The sequence below is a fragment of the Sciurus carolinensis genome, chromosome 4 (assembly GCF_902686445.1).
Source record: "Sciurus carolinensis chromosome 4, mSciCar1.2, whole genome shotgun sequence".
NCBI lineage: Eukaryota > Metazoa > Chordata > Mammalia > Rodentia > Sciuridae > Sciurus > Sciurus carolinensis.
Genome location: NC_062216.1, coordinates 82,448,772 through 82,457,822, shown reverse-complemented (window position 1 = coordinate 82,457,822; position 9,051 = coordinate 82,448,772). Strand labels below are relative to the sequence as shown.

General features: G+C 35.6%; 1 pseudogene; it reads left to right on the top strand.

Moving 5' to 3' along the window:
• Positions 1-1,231: 1,231 nt before the first annotated feature.
• On the top strand, positions 1,232-1,751 carry LOC124982819 (Golgi apparatus membrane protein TVP23 homolog B-like; annotated as a pseudogene).
• Positions 1,752-9,051: the final 7,300 nt, after the last annotated feature.

The following is a 9,051-nucleotide window of genomic DNA, read 5'->3' as shown; positions in this document are numbered from 1 at the left end:
TATTTTAAATAACATTACAGCAAGATGTACATATTGGTGTAAACAGAAAAAATTCTATCCATGTTTGCTAGATAAAATACCCAAAGTGATGCAATTTTAGAAAAACAGTGAAGTAGCCCTCATCTTCCACTAGAAAGCTACATGAAGAAGAAATGCAAAACATAAAGTTCCAAAGATTAAAGTGACATGAAAAATAAATAAAGGAATAATTTTCAAGTAATCAGTAGCTTCAGAACAGAACTCTTATGGGGCATTTTTAAGAATCAATTACTGAGATCATAATATTTATCCTACAAATAAGATCTGGAATCACATCTCTTTTTGAAAGTAGAAAAATAATACAAAAAAGAAGATAGGAAAAACATGGGAGGTTGGAAGCAGTAAAATACATAAATCTTGGGTGATTCCCATAATGTAAAGTAGGAAATTTGCCCCTGTAAGGTTATATAAGAACACACCTGTTTTGTAGTGGAAGGAAGGGAAAAAGGCAAAATGTTTGGCCTAAACTTAGATTTGACTGAGAACTTGCTTTACGGCCTTCTGGTTGGGCGTTTGATTATTAGCTCAAGTCTCATGATAAATGTTGTCATAATAATATCCACTCCACAGTTTCATGAAGAATCAAGTGAACTGAGTACAGGTGCCTAGAATTGTCTCACTTCTCAGAGGTACTCAGTAGATAGACGTGACAATTGGTGAGGAAAAATGAATTTATTCCCTCTCTGCAGGCCAAGTCACACACTATCCTCTGATGACTTGAAACTTTCCACCACATTACTTTTCCATCTTTCATAGATCATGTGAAAATGCTGTTATTAGCAAAATCAAATTGGTTGCTAGACCTTAGGTCAACAATTCAGCAGAAAGCCTGCCCAGGACATAATTACCAAGAATTTCAGCAATCTCAAAGAGTAATATTTCTGCTCCTATTCTGGCCCTGTCCCAGGTATTGCCTGCTAACAATTAGCTGCTTGAAAGCTGCTCTAATAGCCCCAACAAGAAAAGGCCACTTCCTAACATGGGATTCGTATGCTACAAACTCCAACCTCCATGTGTCCATGTCCTCTGGCAGTGAGCACAACTGAGAGAACCGTGCAAGTGACTATTGGGACTTGGTCCCCCTGAAAGCTACTCATATTATTCCACATGGAAAAAAAATTAAACATATTTAAAAGAATTGTACCTGTGTAAGAACAAAATTACAAACTTATAGAGGCTGAATCAGGGTCACATGTTGCCACTGGATAGCAATGACAACACTGAAGGTATTTCACTGTTTGATGCAAAAGGAGAAACAACTAATCAACCAAGAAGGTCAAAAACTTGATAGTCAGGAGCATCCTTTTTTCCATTTGTTCTTTGGAGTTGTAGACTATCTTCTCTATGAATTTCTCAGCAGCAGTTTTATTGCCTTTATGGTGATAGGCATATCTTGATGTATCTTGATGTTCTCATGTGACTTTTGGGAAGTGAAGAATGTCATAGGTAGACTCATGGTTGACCTTCATTGGTGTTATCATACTGATGAGAATTGAAACAGGCATTGAGTGTAAGAGTCTAGGAAGGCATCTTCTCAGGAGAATAAAACTGTTTCAGAGGCTGAATCAGGAATCTTTTAGTTAGGACTGATGGCCTATCTAGCGCTGTGGGTGATATTTGCCTTCAGTGCTCTGTTTCCCTACAGAGTGAAGAGTTTGGCTGTGATTATCATGCATGTAGTGCTCAAGATGTCAACCTGTGCAGTTACATAAAGATTAACCAGTATGAATTTAACCAGTATGGCTACATCACATCTTGGAAAGCATCATTGGAGATGATCAGATTTCCTGAATAGAGAGAAAGTTTATGTGTTCTGTGACATTGGGGAAAAGCTGAAGAGATTCTTGACTACGAACTATTTAGAACTCAGTTCAGCTGCAAGGAGAAAGTTGGGTTTGTTTTTCCACTTAAAAACTTTGTTTAAAAAAGAAAACACAGTTTTCATGTTAAGTATTTATTTTCTTTCTCTAGCAGTTAGTGCTAGAAAGTATGGTGTCACTAAAAACATTGTCAGAATTTATTCTATGGTACACATACACATACAATAATGTGTCAGTATATCCCAAATTAATGCGTTCACTTACATATGTTAGAGATCTTCACATTTTGATCCATAGAACATGGGAAGATGCTCTTAGTCTATCTCAAAGATCTATGTATTTACATACTATTTCTGTAGGTTATTTTCAGAAATAAGTTTTGATTCAATGGTAAGAGGACTTGGCTTGTGAATGAGTTAGAAAAGCTAGAAATAATTTTCAATTTTTAATACCTACTTAGTGAAGAAATTTCTTACCTTACTTATGTGCAAGGAAAAACCAAATTCAGATCAGTTATGTTAACTAGTCTCTAAAATCTTTTTTTTTAATTGTTCTAATTAGTTGTGCATGACAGTAGAATGCATTTATACATTTTGATAAATTGTACATAAATGGAATATAATCTCTCAATTTTCTGATTATACATTTTTATTTTTATGTTCTAAGAAATCATTTACTTAAGGTCCAGTTAATATAAAGGGAATCTTCATAGTTTATGTTTAAAGAATTGCTGCTATTCTATTTATTTCATTTAAAGGCTAGTCAGATTTTTCTTTAGAACTTCCTGGAAATTCTTTGGTGGTCTTTGGGCTAATAAAATCTTATCTTTTATCACTAAATGAATATTATTATTATGTTAGATTAAGAATAATCATTTAAATATTTGGCATAATAAATGCCTAAAAGACATTTTATGTTATGAATCCATTTTTTGCTATAACAGGAATATTGTAAATTATACATTTGTATTAATGATATTTCTTCAAACAAGGCAATATGTGTAACTGTAAGCCAATATACAAACAATTATAGACATCTGTAAATTCCATTGTAGGTACTGTCAACTTTGATGGAGTCTTTCAATCTGCAGATTGTTGTTAAGTGTATTTGTACTTCGTTAAGATATTTTTAAATATGTTTAGTTTAGTTGAGTCTTTGTGGAGTGGTAGATTGGGTAGTGCACAACTTTACATTTGTGTAAAACTATTGTTTACAAAGCAAAAAAAAAAAGAATCATAAAGCTATAGAAAGTTTTTTCTCCATTTCAATATCATAGAAAGGAATGCTCTTAGAAGTCTTGAATTATTGAGGGGTTTATTGGGGATTGCATATTTATAAAGAGGTGCCTTTAAAAGCAAGAGAGCATTAATCCAACTGCAATGCATTAAGATTGTTAAGTAGGATATGACATTTATATTCTGTGCATACCACTATTTATTTTGTGAGTTTTAATACCCACCATCAGGAAAACATCTTTAAATTTAAAAAAATCTTGAAATTAAAATTAAATTAAAAGAAGTTCTATAAGTCTGTGGCAAGTTATTAGAGCTTTGAAATGCAAAATTTGTAGAAACATACAGCTAAAGGCTAAAGAATACAATGAGAATATTTATCTATTATAGTCCACTAGAGGAAACTGGAAAGCATGATGACTATTTTAGCAGAGGGATTTATTACACATTAATTATAACCAAAAGTTAAAGAATTGGCTAAATGGGTGTTAGAGGGCTGAAAATGCCAAAGGGGACACTGAGGTAATAAAGAGATAATGTCCAGAAGCAGTTTCCTCCCCTAGGAAAGCAGAATAAAGACAAGGAATTGGGGGAAGCCAGACCCAGACCCAGACCAGACCCCTGAGGAGAGGGCTCTACATGGCTGCCATGAAGCCTCTGCAGACAGTGGTTGGTGGAGGGCAGAAAGAAGCTGGAGAAAGGAACAGAAACCAGAACCACCAACTGCCACTGCAAGGAGGGGGAAATGGTTGCTGGGGCTGCTGCTGCCAAGGACAAGAACATCCTCCACTGTCTCAGCCTCTTGGCCAGCTTCTAGTGCCTCCTCCTCAAAAGAACCTAAGGGGAACCCAAACCATACTAATGGGTGTACCAGCCACAGGGTCCCAAAAGGGAGTGCGCAAAGGCAGATTTGGAGCAGAGAGACCAAATCTACATAACTCAGCACAGTATCTTCTTAGCAGTTCCTTCTATAAAAAATAACAGCATGGGATTCAACTGGCAACTGCAGTTTGTAAACAAAAAACAGCATTTCTATAACTAGGGAGACTTCTGCTCACACTGTATTCATCTTTGCAACTATTCATGCAAACAAATAATGGGCTTATTTATTTATCCATGTATTTATCATCCAAGAAGTCTTACCAACTTCCTCCTATTTTCAGGTATCTTTCTGGGTACTGGTAGGTTATGACAGCGAACGAAGGCAATTCCCTGTCTTCTTGGAGCTTATGTTCTAACAGGGTAGACAGATAACATGTGTGTAACACATGGCAGTAGTGCAAAGTTTAGGACAGAAAGTCTATGGCTACAAAGGAGTATCTGATTCACTTCCTTTTCCTAATGGGATAAGCACAAATAAATTGTTAGTAAAAACAACTAACTATTCCAGTTCATCTGGGATAACATTCTACATTAATGTTCTCTAATTCATAAGCCATCATTTCAACTGTCACCTTTTGTATTAAACTGTTTAATATCATGTCTTCTAAAACCATGAGACCCTTAGATTCACTACTCCTGGGAAGAGCCAAAGTACACAAGTGTTGTGCAAACCTGGTGCACTGAGGTGAGTGGACTACAGGACACTCTCTTCCAGAATGTTCTTTTGTTCCAGGCATATCACATGGGTATCTGAAATGACTCCTCCCAAAGAGATTTAGTAATAAACTACACATCAGCAGATTTTTAGGAGAAATTAAAAATCAGAGGGGATATTTCAGAAACTAGTTCTTTTGAAACTTCAGTGACAAATCACTTACTTGTAGCTTTGGGTACAGTTAGTTGCCTAGAAAAAAATAATATTGCATGAGGGCTATCCTAACTCCGATCTACTTTTACTTTAGACAAAATGAATATTGCAGATGCCTTGACTCCAACTTGTTTTGCTTCTTCTCAGTGTCATGACTACTGAAATTGGGACGATATTAATCTAATCCCTGTGTGTACTTCTTGTGGCGACCTACATAGGAAAATGGAGGATACACTGTGCGTTTATTGCTTCTGAACTAATTTAAACTCTATTCAGCATCTGCAGATTACATATGCTAATCTTATATAATGCTGTGGTTACAAACATTATTTTTAAATTAAAAAAAACTCTTCTCACCATATTCCTTCTCATAACTAATATTAAAATTCATGTTTTATTCCTCTTCTGATAATCTAATAATATGGGGTTCAAATTCCCAGTGGCCACTGCTCATAGATTCCCTGAAAAGTTAAGCCTGTGTTCTTCAGTGTAGTGCCACATCTGGTCCCACTCAGCAGACACGCGCAGTCCCATCACCTGATGACCTCTGGAAGCATTTAAGGTTTGTAGACTATTCTACTGAACGGCTCCCTCCCGACCACAGGCTGATTTAGGTATTATCCCTTTGTGCCAGTCTTTCTACCTCCACTTGGAAGGTCCCAGAGGGAGCGGAACATGTCTTAGGTACTTAGCATTGTGCATGGTGTTTGGCCTAAAGCAAGGATTAATATATTTAGTGAATGGATATGTGTATAAATATCAATTAATAAACTCTCTTGGAAAATGGGGAAATCTGAAAGATTAGGAATTTATATGCTCTAAGTATGCTGTTGATAGTCCAACCCTTTCTTTTTGGTCTCTTTGTATAACAAAGAGTGCATATTATATTCCAGTTCTCAGCTAGCCCTCCATTTGTTGATTGCAAACAGCAGAAACTATCTCCAAGTTCCCTTATAAATCCCTACTCTAAAAAGTAAGTGTGCAATAATTTCTATGACATAAAGTTAATATCATTTTTTGAAAATGAAGAAAATAGTGTTTCAGTGAGAATCAGAAAACCACATGAGTTCCAATGAAAGAGAATATCTTAACATCAAAGGAAATCTACCAAATTGTTCAAGATGCTGGATTGGGTACACACATTTATATCCTGTTCCTCTCAGAACACACTGAAACAGTTCAAAAGCACCAAAAAAAAAAAAAAAAAAAAAAAAAAAAAAAAAAAAAAAAAAAAAAATTCAGGGAATTAGAGGTAGAGTTTAAGAATAACCAATGGACAACAGATTTCAATAAATCCCTGGAAGGCAGAAGACAGATGGGAGTACAGTGTTTGACTATAGAAGAGGAAGTTGTAGCCTGGGATATTCCTTCTGGGGTTGAGTGGGGCTGGGATGCCATAATTCTAGTGCCAACTAGAATCCTAGTTGGGCTTCTGGGCTCAGAAGGAGGAACCTGGAAACAATTTATTGAATAGATAAACAGAGAAGAGATACGCTAGTTACATTCCCCTCTCTACTTCCCTCACTGCTGACATTTGTAAACCATCTGGGAAGCTAAAGCTTCTAATGAGTGTTAGTACACCCCAGAGTAAAGTCACCTCATTCCAACTTTGGGGGGCCCCACACAACAGCCACTACCACATCTTCTCATTTTAAAGATGAGCTTCTGTTCCACAAGCTTAAGTGGATAAACAGAAATCCCTATCAGAATTTCCATTCAGTGAAGCAACCAATTGGAAACCAATATTAGAAACCAATACAGCTGGTCCATTACTCAACCACATCCCCATCCTTCATTCTTAAATTTGAGGAGAAAAAAACGAAAATGACCAAACATATGAGATAAACTATTATCCTAAATAAAAAAGAAAGAAGGGAAAAAATACTGCAATGGGGAAAAAAAAATGAGAATTCAAGTATTCAAGATTATGCACCCAGTGCTGGGGATATAGCTCAGTTTGCAGGGTGCTTGCTGTCAAGCACAAGGCCCTGGGTTCAATCCCCAGCACTGCAAAAAGAAAAAAAAAAAAAAGATTATGCACCCACGACCAGGATGTTAAGAAAAAGGAGCATGTAGAAAAAAAATAAAGAGATTAAAAGTGGAACAGCAACAACTCAATAGAACAATAGGAAAATAGTCTCGGGAACACCCAGAAATATAAGCAAAATAATAAAGAGAAATATGAGAGAAAATATAAAGGAACTAGAAAAGACTTAGAAACTCAGACAGAAAACAAAGACTGGAGGAGAAATGATGTTGCAAAGAAAGAGTGGGTGGTGGGGGGTGGAATCCATGAGCTGATAAATACAAGTTTTCAGCAGAAAAAGGTTCACTGATTGCTGAGTAGGATAAATTAAAAAAGCTTTGTAAATTTTAAGGCACTCAGGATACAAGATAATTAATTGTAAACATTTCCAGAAAGGAAAACACAGATGTGATCCAGAAAAGATTATGTCTGGGATGAGATAGCTCTGCCAAAAACCTGGATAACAATCAGTCCAGAGTGTGGGCCAGTAGGACAGAGATTCTGGTGGAGATGCCTCCCAGACAAGGTGCAAGACAGGATAATTGCAATGCTAGGTGAACCTAAGACTATGACGAAGCCACATTATTATATTGCAAAAAAAAAAAAAAAAAAAGAAAGAAAGAAACAAAAATGGAATTGAAAAATCACAAACTTTGCAAGACTAAGTAACTGATGAAGTGTAACCGAAAAAAGAAAAAAAGATTCCCTTTGATCTTGATGCTAAAAAGATGTTCCACTGAGTAGTCCATAAGTGCAGATATTGAATGGAGAAGAAAATATTTTCTAAACATCCTACTTGACTTTGCTTGAAGGACAAAAAACATAAATAAACATAATACTCTAACTGCTGGTGGTTAGTTTTTCTTTTAGAATCAACATATAGGAAATGTATAGGTTTATGTATGGCTAGGGCATCGAATGTTAATGCAGACAACCCAGAGAACACGGAAGAAAAATTGTAGCTGACTGACTAGGAGAGGAAGGAAAACTAGTGAGTGAGGTAAGGGCACTAATGCTAAGTAAGCAGCAATTTAAAAAAACACAACTAAAGATGATGGGAAGAGGTATCAGTTGAACCATATCTTTGAAATTACAGAGATGATCAATGAGAAATCTAAAAATAAAATATAAGATAATTCAAGGGATGAGAATATGTAGGGAAAGAAGCCTAGGTATAATTTACTGCCTCATCTTCTATAATAAGAAGTTAATAAATAGTGTTTAAATAAAGATATAAGCCTCTTATTTAAGTTTATAGTAGTAAGAATGAGAGAGTTAAAAATAGAAGCAGATAAAGCATTGCCTCTGGGAAGCAGAGAGAACAGAAAGGGAATACTAATTTTAAAATACTAATTTTGTAACAAAGTACTAAGAATCATTTTTTAGCCTTATCCCAGTTCTGAGCCTCATTCTATCTTTACACTCATTCTGAGTCTCAGGTCTATCCAATGTTTATCTTAGTCCTTCACTGGGCTTTGAAGGATCACAATGATGGATCAAAATGGTGCATCAAATTGGCCAAATGGAAATACCATGGTTACAAATAATTTTCCCCTCTCACCTTAAAGTGTTATCTTTTGTAAAATTAGGACATGTGGTGAATAATCTAAAGTCTCTTCCAGTTTCAACATTTTTTAAGAATGTCCGTGTAGCTGCTGGTGGGAATAGAAATTAGCATAGACATTACAAAGGCAGCAGAGGTTCCTCAGAAAATTAAAAATATGACTGTTATAATGATCCAACAGTCTCACTACTGGGTATATATCCAAAAGAAATGAATTCAGTGTGTCAAAGGGTCATCTCACTCCCTTGTTTATTGCAAGATTAGTCAAGATATGGAATTAATTTAATTATTCACGTACAGATGAATGAATAAAGAAAATGTGGAATATACATACAATGGAATATTACTGAGTCTCAAAAGAAGGAAATTCTGTCATTTGTGACTATGTGGATGAACCTGAAGAACATTGTGTTAAGTGAAATAAACCAGGCACAAAAAAATAAATATCATGTATTATCACTTACATGTGTGGTGTGTAACACGTATCAAACTCACAGAAAGTAGAACAGTGGTTACCAGAGCTTAGAGATATGTTGGTCAAAGGACACAAAATTTGTTGTTTTACAGGAGGAATAAATTCAATGACTCTATTGTAAATCATGCTGACAAAAGTTAATAAC